The sequence below is a fragment of the Spea bombifrons genome, chromosome 3, assembly GCF_027358695.1.
Source record: "Spea bombifrons isolate aSpeBom1 chromosome 3, aSpeBom1.2.pri, whole genome shotgun sequence".
In the NCBI taxonomy this organism is placed as follows: domain Eukaryota; kingdom Metazoa; phylum Chordata; class Amphibia; order Anura; family Pelobatidae; genus Spea; species Spea bombifrons.
In genome coordinates, this window is record NC_071089.1 from 66,763,624 (window position 1) to 66,778,625 (window position 15,002).

The 15,002-nt window shown below is 41.0% G+C and overlaps 1 protein-coding gene across 2 annotated transcripts in view; it reads right to left on the reverse strand.

Moving 5' to 3' along the window:
- ANKRD6 (ankyrin repeat domain 6) overlaps positions 1–10,298 on the reverse strand; it is a 58,050-nt gene extending 47,752 nt beyond the window's left edge. Inside the window, exon 1 of one of the 2 annotated variants that reach the window (XM_053461323.1) lies at positions 10,130–10,298. The gene's annotated coding sequence lies outside the window, so the exon portion shown is untranslated. The remainder of the gene's footprint in view (positions 1–10,129) is intronic. The other variant, XM_053461325.1, reaches the window with a different exon arrangement.
- Positions 10,299–15,002: the final 4,704 nt, after the last annotated feature.

The window sequence follows — 15,002 nt, forward strand, 5'->3', positions numbered from 1 at the left end:
TAAAGGTTAATTGGTTAATTCACCCCAAGTTCAATAACGTTATAAAAATGCACAGAAAGAAGACCGTAAATGCTTCTATTTTCTTCTGCATTATTTTCCTTTAGTGGGTCAATATTTATGAGAAAGTTCCCTTTTTGGTATATTGCAACAAATGTTCCAGTTCTACCTGCTACTCTGTAAAGACAGTGCAGTCCATTAGACAAATTGATCATGTTGTCTCTCTAGATCTTAATCTAGACGACTAGGATTTTATTCTGTGTGAGACTGCAGGAAGCAGATGCAGAGTGGTTTTCTACGTCCTTTGTCTTCACAATGCCCTTTGCCCATGTTGAGCTTTTTTGTTACATTTTGCACAGTTTCACCATAATTTGGGTTAATTGGTGATTTTTATCCAGCTCAAGAACAAACAATTGATAGTTAACCTATGAAATCAACCAGTGAAGTTTTAATTACCATAATTGTGATTGTTTTACATTTACACTTATTGTAGCTTTTCAGAAACAGTTATGAATGTATTTATTTTTCCCTCTAGTTTGTGGAAATTTTGTATACAGGACTACTGAGGTGGAAACCTGTTCAAATAGATACAGTACACAATATATGCATGAACACATATTGTACACATATCTAATATATATAAAATAGTGGTGGGAATTGTTGGCCACGCTGGCAGGGCTTAAAGTAAGGTAAGTGCTGCACTCTGATTGGTCCCTGTCCCACCAGCATTAAAATTCCAACATGGACAAATGTCTCCTATCCTCTTATCCTCCCAACCCCTTCCTACCCCTTCTGCTCTTCTTTGGTCCCCCTAGCATCCTTCTGTTCTGACCCGACAGCAGGACTAAATCCCTTCAGCCAAAGTGGTCCAAGGAAACAAAAGCGGTGAACTGGCAACAGGGTCATGGGCAGCCAAGGGGGTGAAGGCTGGCCTGTGTAGTCAAATCCACCAGACGAGCTACTGTTATTTAAATTTCTAAAAAAGTTAATGCTGGTTCTGATACATAGCTGTAAGAAGTGCATTGCAGTTTGTTGTGTATGGGGCTGCATAGTCAGGGTGCCCATGCTGACCCCCGCCCACTGCCGAAAGCATCTACAATAGGGCACACAAGCACAATGTGTATATGTTTAGAACATTTCAACTATACATGAGAACAGTTACCCCCTTTCCTCAAATGCAACAAGATAAAGAAAGTGCTTACAAAACAAATTCTCGTGCTCACAAGTATTTGTGGAAGAATAATAATTCCCAGATGACTGCTGCAACCCAAAAAAACACTCTTCCTCAAGGTGTAGATATACCAGTATACAGACGATTGGGGTGCAAATACATACAGTGCAATATGTATAAACAATAATCAGTGCTGCGTGTGATGTGATATGCACTCACAAACGATCTAGATGCATCAGACCCATCAGCATATAGTGAAAAAATCCTTTTAATAATCTTCGTTAAGAATCTATAAAAAAGCAGACTAAAATAGTGCAGTATCTTTGGGCAAAACAGATGGGAGGGATTGAATTACACTCACAGTCTGTATGGGCACAACATGAAAAGATGTGCATAAAAGCTCGTACCGCCACAAGTCCGCAGCAGTGTATGGACGTAATAACCAGTAGTTGGCAACGGATCCTGACGTCAACCCGTTCTTCTCACGGACTCTTGTAGCTGCACTACTGCGGACTTGTGGCGTTACAAGCTTTTATACACATCTTTTCATGTTGTGCCCATACAATACATGTATACATGTGAGTGTAATTCACCATTGCACCATTAAGCTACCGCTGAAATCAATGGAACAAACCTTTTAAGGAATGCACCAGCCACTAGTATATGTACCTTGACTATCTTCTGAGAATAATGATGTCTGGATTGCCTTGTTAAATTTACTAAAAGCAAATACCTGGTATTACAAACTATCACTTTAATACCACTTGTCTCCTGAATCCACATGCAATACTATAGCACATTCTGGTAACAATTTTAGAAGATTACTCTTTAAAGACATAAGTTGGACCTGCTTCTGCTTTGAAGGTCAGCCACTGCACGGAAACAGTAGGTCTATATGCAGATATTTCAACAATGAAGCAAATCCTTCCGTATCTTTCATGTCTGCGAATGTGCAGGAAAATGAAAACAATTAGAAGCTAAAAGAGCCTTTTATTCACCTAGTAACTTGGCTCACATATCCCTTCCTTATCAATGCAGCTGCATGAGGGTCAAAACAATAACATCATAATCTGGCTGCAGCTGGGTTTCGTTTGATAAGAAATATTATAGGGCAATCGCCACTACTCCTTAAAATGTGTAGCGATGTATATTTAAAGCATGAACTGGAGAGCACACAGGAAAAGCCAAAATCACACCAACCAAGTAAAGCCACAGCACACAAAACTTGTAAGAGATTACGATCAGCACATCCAAACAAATGCAAACATATGGCTTTAATGAATGTATCAGCATTCCCCAGGTGTCACCCACAAATTGACATATATAGCACAAATTGATATGGAGACCAGAGCCAATGCTGCTCAAGAGATTGGCTCTGAAACGCCACGGCGCACATCGCTTGGACAGCCCCTCCCAATTCTTCTAATAAGGTGAGAAGCTGTGCGCGGAGGCGCTCCCTGTTAAAGGGAAGTGCTCAGTGAGACCTGGTCAGAGGAGTTGATACAGGGGACAAGAGAGCAAAGAAAGAAGACAGAAGAAGAAGAGGCAAGAGAAGTAGTGGAGCTGCGGGAAAGGAGACAGATACACTGTCACTGCGAGAGAGCGCGAGTGAGAGCGTGAATTAAAGTGTAAGGGAGCGTGAGTAAGAGTTAATGAGTATGTGCATGTTTTTACATTTTTAAACTGAGGGGGAGCAAACACAGGATCCACTGCGGTACGCCTTTATGAGTTCCCACATAATCCATGTTCATAAAAAAACTAAAAGCAAACACTAGAACAGAGAGTGAGTGCATGTATAAGCTGGCTGACTAGCTTGTCAAGATATCAGTTCCCTCATGTAGAATAATTAAAAGAGCCCAAATAGTTTCCTAGGACCCAAAATAGTTCTCTGTGCTGTGTGGCAGCACTCCTGATGACTGGATTTGCCCACTGCTGTCATCTCCCCGTGTTCTTAAACTGTAGAACCTTTGTTTAGAAAGTGCATGTACCCAAAGAACCGCTGAGCTCTTATTACAGTTATTTTTTTAATACTTTAATAACCTTAATTGTTGGGATAGAAAGGGGAGGGAGGTAAGGAGGTTCTAGGATTATGTTTCAGGAAACATTTCTTGTTTTGTGCAGAGTAAAGGAGAACAATTAAAATGTATGTCTTTTAAATGCCTTTGCTAAGAAATAAAAATGTTAAAGACTATGATATCAGCAGCTGTTTTCGTTTGGTGTAGATGTGTTGATGTATGTGAATGTGCCTCGTGCATCAGGACTTCTCTCTATATACCATAGAGTTAAACTGCATTGACTTACAGCCAGTGGGAATAGAAACTGGTCTCCTGGTGGCTTCTCCTGCCATTTACTTGTCTCTGGCCCCTCAACATTGTTTGAAGTTGCGTGAGGCATGAAAACAAAAACCTCACTAAGCAAGTATTTGAAAGGTTATCACATGATCTCTGGAACAATCCCAGACACTGGGCGAGGGAGTACTAAAAGCCTCTGAGAGGACAGGGCTACATTCGGCCTGCACATAAACATGCAGTGAAGCAGGCTAGACATTATACAGTGTCACATCAGACAACATTGCAGAGAAGAGGCAGTTATGCAAAGCTTTGTTGTTAGGTAGAACGTGTTAAGAAAAAGTGAGGAAATAAGGACACTGCCAACTGGTTACATAACGGCTCTAATCAACAACAAAAAAACACTAGGCAAAAAGAGACATCAATCCCAATATTTAATGTAAAATGTTTACATTTTCTGTACCGAGGCCAAATCCTTTTAAATTGCTTAGTGCAGGGCTCAACAAGATCCAGGAGTCAGGTTGCCATGGCTACTAGGAATTTCATTCGGGCACCTAGGGTTTCACCTGCTAAACACTCAAAGTGGCTCTATGGATTTTTGTTCTTTACATGTTATGTGCTGTCAGAAGAAAAGGGCTCAGCTGGGTCACAAGATGCAATGTTGCGTGACCTTGTAGTAGTAGCTCAACAACTCCTGGACCCTGCATTTTTTGGTTGGTGCGTACATTGTATACAAAAAACAAAAACTGTCTGCTTTTCTTGTGCTTCTCACCCTAATAAAGTTGGCAACAAATATATAAACATAATATAAATGAGAGGTTTTGGTTATATGAATTGGCCAAAACATAATTAAGCTCACCTGCCAGACCAAACTATGCTTTAGCTTTTTGTTTTAAAGCCTAAAACCTCTTTCTAAGGTCACTTAGGGAAATACCTTTACCATACTATTCAAGCATTTAACTTAATGTTACTTTATTCCACTGTAACTCTGCAGCTAATAGCTATAAGCTTGTTATGGACACATCTTGGAGATGATTGCAGTGTTCCACATATATGCATCCTGGTGGTTTCAAGTATGACAGAGTAGGCAGTAAGGCACTAAGTTTAAATTTACACATCCGAAGGCTGACACCTGTTTAGTACCAGAGCAGGTGCGTGAATGACACCAACAGGCTGTACTGTCATAGTCTTACCATCTATTCATTCTTAATAAAGGAGTGTAGTACTATATATTCAGTGGCACATTAGTCCTTTTATGTTAGGGCTTTAAAGCTCACATTGGCAATGCATGCAAACTTATCCTGGACTGTACATAGCCACAAACTGTACCCCTGGAATTCTAGACTGTTAGACTAATGTGCCCTGTCACATTCTGTAGGCAGAGGAAGGCTGCAGGAATGAAACAGTAAAGGAAAAAAAATATCATACATCTGAAATGAACCTTCCCTTAAATACTATGCCGTATGGTGACTAGTTGCTAAAATCTAGCAAAGGGCCCACTGAATAAGCTTTAACCCCTTCATCGAATCCCCTAAAAGTCCTTATGTGGCTAGAATGCTAGACGACCCTCATATCAGTGTCATGGGGTCAGGGCTGATTTTGACCACACTGATGGACATGCCAAGCATTACATTCCTTTTTTGCAGCAGGCTACAGTTTATTTTCTAAGGTCTTAAAAAATGGGTCTCAGGACAAAGCCATGGGGGACATTGCACAATTCTCACATTTAAAAATTTGGGAATAAATAGCTGATTTATATGTCAACTCTGGGTTAAATAACCAAGAACTGCAAAACACTCTCAGATATGAGGCCCAAAATTAATCTGTGTAAATAAACGTATCATGTAGTTAAAAATGCACGTCTAGTGCGTATATGTGATATAATAAAGGGTCTTGCTGGGGGCATTAATACAAACAAGGATGTGGGGCACCACATTAATCAATACTAAAAGGGTGCTGGCTGAGGCATCAATACACAAGGGGCAAAAACACTTAGGGGGGTATAAACGGCAATGCAGTGTGGAAAATCCATCCTGATGTAGATGTCTGTGTCATAGATAGTGTCCTGCTGTTTGTGTGTTTTTGGTTATTAATGTAGCAGAGCTTGTCCTGGTGTGTGTGTGGGTGTCAGTGTGGCATAGCCTGTCCTAGTGTGTGTGTTTGGGTGTCAGAGCATGTCCTGTGTGTGTTTGGGGGTTTGTGTGGCAGAGCCTGTCCTGGTGTGTGCCTGGGTGTCAGTGTGGCAGAGCCTGTCCTAGTGTGTGTGTTCGAGTGTCAGTGTGGCAGAGCCTGTCCTGTGTGTGTTTGGGTGTCAGTGTGGCAGAGTCTGTCCTGGTGTGTGTGTTTGGGTGTCGGTGTGGCAGAGACTGTCCTGCTGTTTGTGTGTTTTTGGTTATAAGTGTAGCAGAGCCTGTCCTGGTTTGTGTGTGCCTGGGTTTAAGTGTGGCATAGCCTGTCCTAGTGTGTGCAGGGGCGTAACTAGAAGCCTCAGGGCCCCGGTGCGAGAATCTGTTAAGGGCCCCCCCAACCCAATCTACCCTCCTCTCACACCATCTACCCCCTCTCCCCCCTTCTCAGGCTACATTTTTGGTTTTTGTTTTTATTTCCTTTTATTTGCCCCCCACCAGTTATGCATATCTGCCCCAGGCTTGCCACTCTGCCCCCTGATATGCCTTTTAACCTCTATATGACCCTCTGCCTCCAGAGCGCCGGCCGGCGCTACTTTAATACTTTTTTTTTAATTTAAAAAACAAAAGTATTAAAGTAGCGCCGGCCGGCCGCATCAGCACACAGCGGCCGTTTAGATTAGATTTCGGCCGGCCTGGGGGTCAATTGTCCCCCTGCCCAGCCCGCCCCTTCCAATCCCGCTCCACCGGCCGCAGGGCCCATGAATCTGCGGGCCCACCAGGAAATTTCCCGGTATCCCGGTGGGCCAGTCTGGCCTTGCTTGGGCCCCCCTGAGTGGCAGAACTCCAGGGCCCGGTCGCAGTCGCGACCCCTGCGACCCCGGTAGTTCCGCCACTGAGTGTGTGTGTGTTCGGGTGTCAGTGTGTCAGAGCCTGTCCTGGTGTGAGTTTGGGTGTCAGCAGAGCCGGCCTTAGGTGTTCTGGCGCCCTGTGCGGACTACTCCTCTGGCGCCCCCCACCCATCACCTTCTCACTGCTATGATTGAACTTTAAGGCATGCTACTGTGCGATAAAGCCCTTGGAGGGATGAAATAACTGAACCTTTACATTTAAAAGTATTATTAAATGTTACTATGGCTTCAGAATACAATATATCACTATATACTTGATTCCGTTCAGTGAAGAGACAGTTAAAATGCTAAAATACACATTCCACAAGTTGTGTAAACATAAAACAGGGTGCAATCAAACCCCACATTTTTTTTCTGGAATGTTTTAAAACTATTACACAAACACCTATGTTTGTTCAGAAGCAGAGGCGGTCAGGGAATAGTAATATAATATGCCTTTCATTAAAAAGGAAGTGGAACTGTATATATGAAAATTGCAGAAAGAAGTAGTGGTGTTTTTAGATCCAAGCTGACTATTTAAAACTCTGCTACTGATATAGACTATTCATGGTTTTGCTGCCAACTTTACTGGATTTCCTATACTCTGGTCTGGAAGTGGGGAGATTTGCGGCAGGAAAGCATTGCTCCACCTTAAATTTTATTTACAAACCATCTATCATCTTTTTTTCTAATTCACATAGAAACCATTTAAAGGATGTTCTCCCAAGCCCTCAAACCCCCTAAGGCTTTTTTATTCCAATATCCAAATATAATGAAATCCTTCAAAATGCAAAATTTCTATTGCATCATAAAAACATTATCTGCTGTGAATAAAGTGTCTGAAACAGGAATGTGTGGAATGAAAAGTCATCAAAAAGTTGCTTTAGTTCATTTTCTAAAAATGTTTAACCCCTTAATGACAAAGCCCGTACATGTACGGGCTCAGAATGCATTGTTTTCAATGGGTTTAGGAACCGCCCATTGTCCTTAAGGGGTTAAGGAGTAAAGCATGCAAAATAATATATATTTAAGAAAATACGTCTATTACATGCATAGAAAGACTCAAAGAGTAAGGACCATACTTTTCGTGCCTGGATGTTAAAGCATATATCTTCAAACATTAAATAAAACGTTAAAGAGGTTTAAAGGGACATGTTAATGTGTCAGATAGCCTCACCAAGGCAGAATGCATATAAAAGTTATTTGTGAAAATTTTAATATACAGTATTAAAAGTGCTTACTTTAGGGAGAAGCTGCAGCTACCTGCCTCCTCTATTGCCTGAACACATCTCATGCACAGAAAAAGTTGGGGGGGGGGCAAATTCATATGGGGGATTCTGCAGAATCCCCCCATGTATTTGCAAGGGGGACACAAAAGGGCACCTGATGGTTGGAGTGTCCCTTTAATAAAATATGGGAAAGCGAGGTAAATCCGGAAACTGTTGTAGTTGTGACTCTTGTGGCTGAATAGAAGAAAATCTCCTCAGCAACTCTCCAACATCTACTGGAAAGCCAAGACAGTGGAGGCAGCATCAAAGGGTGTAACTTCATATTAATGTCCATGAAAGTAGGATACACAAGTCTGTTGGTTTTCAATGCATCGCACTGCAAACAAAACTAAAGTGGACTTCAAATGCCTTGGCCTGGCAATTGAGTACATAGGAAAAATGTTTTGTGGGCCACCAGGTTCGTGCAAATGGTGCCCCACATTAAACCGTTTGATGGCTGAAATGCATCTCAATGTTTGGGGCAGCAAAAAAATACATATTTTCTTCTCCACGTATCAAGCACTGATTACTATTTGCCTGATTCACTCACACGTTTCTATAGCTAAATCTCATTTATATATATATATATATATGTGTGTGTGTGTGCCTGTGTGTGTATATATATTATATATTAATTATTTTTATTTGCTTCATCCACACCATGTTGCTGGAGCTGAATTGCATCATATATACTTATTTTATCGGCTTGATCCGCACCACATTGCTTAAGCAAAAATTCATCACATTACTAAATCTAGCCCAATTTGCCCCTTCTCTCAATAACAGTTTGTGTATTTTGAAGAATCCCAAGAAGCTACACTCTCCATGATACACAGCCTGTGTTAAAGTGATTAAAGGGGAATATTATTTACTTTAGAACTTAAATAAAATCTATATCTAGATGGTGAAGTTATTGTAATAATAGTGATGATGTGGAGTGTTTTGATGTATTAGGGGTAAAAATATTTTTTCAATGATCTTCAATTAGATGTACTTTCTGTACATTTTGGAAATGTCCACACCAATAAGTGCTGGACAGGTAGAGTTTACCTTTCACTGAACCTGTACACGGAATATTTTCTGCTTTAGAAATAAAAAAAACAAAAGCTAAATCCAAACACAAGGAGAATATGATCTGTGAGCTTTAATATTACTTATTAATTTTAATTATTAATCAAATGAGGCCCCTGCTGCATAAAACAGGCCTTGAAACATTATAGTAATGCAACACTGCCCCAATTAATAATGTTGCTGAGTTTCATTGTGAGTAAAACGTACAATTATGAGCGCATTATAAATAATGGGTTGATTTCATAATGCAAAAAGAATAAAATCCTTGGAATAATACTCAGATATGGATTTTAACTCTTGTGGTGCAGGCATGTTCTGCAATGCAACACACTTCAATCCCATACCCTGCACACACCCATCTGGAAAACAAGGGACCACACTGATCTGCTACTGCCATACTGATCTGCTATTGCCATACTGATCTGCTACTGCCATACTGATCTGCTATTGCCATACTGATCTGCTATTACCATACTGATCTGCTATTGCCATACTGATCTACTATTGTCATACTGATCTGCTATTGCCATACTGATCTGCTATTGCCATACTGATCTGCTATTGCCATACTGATCTGCTATTGCCATACTGATCTACTATTGCCATACTGATCTACTATTACCATACTGATCTGCTATTGCCATACTGATCTGCTATTGCCATACTGATCTGCTATTGCCATACTGATCTACTATTACCATACTGATCTGCTATTGCCATACTGATCTGCTATTGCCATACTGATCTGCTATTGCCATACTGATCTGCTATTGCCATACTGATCTGCTATTGCCATAATGATCTATTATTGCCATACTGATCTCCTATTGCCATTATGATCTATTATTGCCATACTGATCTACTATTACTATACTGATCTGCTTTTTCCATTCTGGAGCAAAGTGCAAGCCATGGATCACTCACTTTATATGTCACTCATTGCCCCACCTTTAGGATACCACAATACAATTAGTGCAAAAATGGTTTGAAAAAGGCGCATTGAGATTTACTTTGTTGCAAGGCATTAATCCACTAGTTAATCTCGGAGACCTGTTGCTTTTCAAGGTTCGTACGTTTGTACATACGGGGATTTTCACCCCAGTTCTCCTGGCTGCTCCCCTGAGTTTCTCAAACTGTAGCCTCTGGTGTTGCCCACCCTGTACTCCCGCCCGGTTACTGCCTAAAAAGCTATGGCATATGCCACATGGCTAGCAGGAAAATCCCATGGCCAGGACGAGTTATATGCCACGCCTGGCCTCCCTTCTGCATCCCCACTGTACTTCATAACAACAACATGGCATGGAGACACTGGACGTACCTGTTGCCTTTTTCACAAGTAGGGGTGGTTATCAGGAGTACACGAGATCCTAACAGCCAGGTAGCCTTCCAAGGGTACAAGACAGCCTTTCACCCCTCTAATAAGCTTCTTTTTCCTTCCAGCACATCGGTCTGGTGCGAAGAGCTAGCTGTTACTTCCTATACATCGCTGGCGTTGGCTTCCAGGTACTCCAGTGTTTCAACACGCAGCACTGCAATATCATCCAACTGTATCACTAGCGACACCTACTGGACGAGCTTTGAATCACCGCACCAGCTAAACACTGAGCTCCCACCCTCCTGGTCAAAGAAATACTATATCATAGAATTACGTTTTGTTTTTTGTTTCTGAGAAGGCTGTTATAAATGATATATACAACAATAATATACACAAAATAAGAACAAAACTCCAATTTCCATGAGATTTGTTTATGTTTTCAAGGTATACATTACATGTACAGTACATTATATCTATTTCTTTATATCACTTCATGTTTTCAATGTATACATTACATGTACAGTACATTATATCTATTTCTTTATATCACTTCATGTTTTCAATGTATACATTACATGTATGTACATTACATCTATTTATATCAGTTCATGTTTTCAATGTATACATTACATGTATGTACATCACATCTATTTCCTTATAGCAGTTCATGTTTTCAAGGTATACATTACATGTATGTACATTACATCTATTTCTTTAAATCAGTTCATGTTTTTAAGGTACACATTACATGCACCCCGAGGCAACACTTTGCAGGGACAGCTCTTACCAATCTCTCACAGGGGCACATTTGGTTTAGGGTGTAGTTATAGGCATGGTTAAGCGGTTTTTATGTGACGTATATTCATGTAACTGAAGTATTTAGAAGAAGATGATGTTTTATTGACACAATTTATAAACACATTTCTATACACATTATTGTGACTAATGATCTACACTGAAGATGGTGATAGCATTTAGCGATAAAGCGCCAGTCGTGGGGGACATGGATATTGTTATAAAAAGTAAACATTCAAAATAAACAGGAGATACAGCACATTTACAAGTGTTAAAACAGCAAATACACTTTGAGATATTATTGTTTTGAAATAATTTTAAAGAGGAGACATTTTGTTTAAAAAATAGGGCTATTCTCACCCTCTTTGCACAATGTTACCATATTCTGCAGTGCTGTGCATACTGACTCAGCTGACAGAAGGAGCTGGGGAGATGTAATTCTGGAGCTGCAGCTTCTCTTTAACTCTCTTTAAATTCATAGTCGGGTAAATAGGTATACCTCAAACACAAAATAACAACCCACAGCAGAAGCTCAAGAGGTCTCAAGAGTCACTGAGCAAGGAATACAGGACATAGGTAAATACATTTGATCAGTATTCACTGGCTACAGGTGGAAATACTGTGTGGTTAGCAATAATGGAGAGCAGACGAGAAGCAGCACAGTGTGAACTAAAAACCTGCTTAGAGCTACGAGGCTCCCAACTTCAAGTCCTGTATCAGGCACAATCCTGATGAACTGTTTTCCGGCCTGGGATGCAGATTGGAGCATAACCATGACAGATAATATGTTGTGGATAATTGTTTATTCATTCTAGATCAAATTTGAATACAAGGAATAGGAGAATTATAGCTCACATTCTGTTTGTTTTAAAGAAAACATGTTACATCCCTGGGTCTATGAACAGATTTCACCCTTTAACAGAGCTGGATATCTGGCAGAGATCCTGAACAAACTAGTTCTCTGCTCATTTATGAATAATCACCACGTTTATGAATAATTGATAACAATAAACTAAAATTAATATTTTGTAGTCGGTGCGGCCTATATACCACACAGGAATAATGGATTAAAGATTCTCCTTGGTAGTAGAAGCCCAAGGTGCTAGTGCTTCAATAGCTCAGGAACAAGTGGGGGTATATCAAAATCTCCAGGAGTTATAGTGAATTGCAGGATCTCAAAACATCTTCTTCTGGGATTGTACTCATTGAAGGGATAAGGGCCCTATCCCATTACATTGCAAGCAAAAGGCCTGCAAACCTGGTGTTGACTCGCATGTTCTTACCAGCTGCTTCCATGTGAAGTGATGGCTGTACCAAACAATCTTCTCACAGTGCTTCCATGTTGGACCTGCTGGTGGTCCAAAAGCACCTTGGGCATCAAGCTGTCTTGCCCTTAAGGTCAGCGAATCAGGCTTTTCTCCTCACTTGATCTATATCAAGATCTATATAAGAGCCACTGTGGGTCACAGGATCCCCAAAGCTTTATCTCCATCCATGGGAACTTTCTAAATGATCTGACCTGGAGACTCTTGAAATTTTAACCCTTTAATAGCCCAATGCGAGAATTCTATGTATTGACTCTAAAATCAGTCCTCATGGAAACCTTCAGTTGCCATTATTTAAAGATACCCTTAATTGAGCCGCCTGCATTCAAGCAGAGATATGAACCTGTCAGGGTCCGAAACCCGAGACTCACCCGAATACCCGCCGACCGCAGGTACCAGCTCCCACGCCGTTGCCATCACCACTGTCATCGCTCCTGCTCCATTGGCTGTCCTCGCGGGAGTGTCTAGGAGCGCATGCGCCCCCACCTCTCTTTATTCATCCCTGAATGTAGAAGGCGGGGAACACACGTCGCCGAAGCCACACTGCTCTCTCCGATCCTGACCCTTGGCTATTGATTACGCTGCTCTCTCCGATCCTGACCCTTGGCTATCGATTATTGATTACGCTGCTCTCGACGATCCTGACCCTTGGCTAGCAATTATCGACTACTTGGCTAGCAATTATCGACTACACTGCTCTCTCCGTTCCTGACTTCTGGCTGTCTTCATCGGGCATAGCTGTGTTTTGCTGATCAGCCCCTGCCTGTTGTGTATTATCCTGCATACCGGGTTTCTCCTCCTGACAGAACCACATACAGGTAGCAAAAACATCAACTAGTAATCTTATATTTATGATCACAGCTATGTAGAGTAGGAAGAAGTCAGCTGTGACCCTGAAATTCTGTCCTTCACCCTGAGATTGGGACAAAAAAGTATGTTTATCTCCTGGGGCCACTCCCTCAGAAAAGGGATATATTAACAATTCATCCCTCCCTGGCCAAAAATTATGTTAGAGGGCCAAATCTTCTTGGTCTTCCTCTGAAGAAGGGAACCACTGGAGCCTTCAAGGGGAGGCAGGAGCCATGTATTAAATTACATTCAATAAAAAAATATCAATAGGCACCCATGCATTTTAAAAAAGTGCAATATGTGAGTTCAATCTTCTGTTTGGACGCTAGATGGTGACCAATCAGTACTAAAACCTGCGCAAATGTTTCTATCACAAAGAATTTCTAGGTTTTGTGCACCTTAAGGGGATCATCACATTCACAAGTTTCAGCTTTTGTACTTCACTAATAAGCACATTGCGTGTCTGTAATATACATATATACACACATATACAGTATATAACACATGTAAGAATGGACATATAAGAGTTTGTCTGTGTACCTACATTTGAGTGTATCATAACAGGTGTGAATTGTGTGAGGGTTTGTGTATATGTGTTTGTTTGAGTGTCTTTCTATGGCTTTTGCCCTAGGCATCTGATGGCCTATGGCTGACCTTTACACATCCCTTTGACAGTAGAGGTTAATAGAAGAACGTAGTCAGCATGTAAAAGGATAGTACTATGTCAAGATAGAGGAAGGATTAACCGTGTTAGCTTAGGCAGTAAAACCGGAATGTGACTCTGAAAGTGAGTATGAGGCATGGGGATGATCTTAAACTAAATGACACCCCAGGCAAGAATAATGTCTACTGGCCACCTTTTTTTCACATTTTGAAATTAAATGAAATTTAAATTGATTGAGGAAACATTCTGTTATGGATGAATATGTCTTCACAATAAAACACATGATTCATGATTCTACCTTACTGTATATATTAAACAGTAATGTAGAATAATGTGAATGTGTTTAATGCCCTAGGACACCTTGGCTGTCTTTATGAAACCAGCACAGGTGCCCACCTTCTCAAATGCCCCTCTAACTAATGCATGACATGCCTGGGATGCCTGGTACCAAGTCCTGATGAGGCGCCTCTGTGATATAGCATTTCTTTGTTACAATTTGCGTTTTTCATTTCATCGAGCATTGCTTATGATGGGTCATGGACCATGGGTCAGGGTACCCAGTAGGCTGTTCTTTATTTCTGAAAATCTAAAGAACAGACTGAAAGAGTACTCTCGGGGAATTTAAACATGCTCGGGCTAGGCATAAAGCCATCCTGAATCTAAGACATGACCAAGGAATGAAGAGTCTTTACAACAGGAAAAACAAGCAGATATATGGGCCAAATGGTTCGTATCTGCCTTCAAGCTTCTCTGTAACTCCAATAATACGCTCCTAACAATAGATTATACATTACTGCTATCTGAGCATCATCAGAATTCTAGTGCCAGAACAGGTCCCAAGCATCTGGTTGGACATTTCATGTCCAGGACAGCTTCCCTTCCCAAAAGTTAGCAAAGTAACCAGACATATCAGCTACATACCATGGGGCAATAGTCCTACTTATATACCACCACACCATATTATATTAAAATAAAATTTTGTAGAAAAGAAGTAAATGCAGTACATGTGTACCAGTCAGTTGACTGCAAATGCAGAGTTATTATGGATGAGGACTACATTTTAGGGTATTACTAGCACTGAAATGGTTACAATAATGAATCATGGACCAAGAAGCACACCTGTTGTATTTGGCTGTGTTGTGTGAGTGTGTGTGTGAGTGTGTGCGATGCCCCATAGACTGCACAGTAAACGGTTTCAGCAGCTCTGAGCCTGGTGTCAGGTGACTGGGTCACGCAGTCTCTC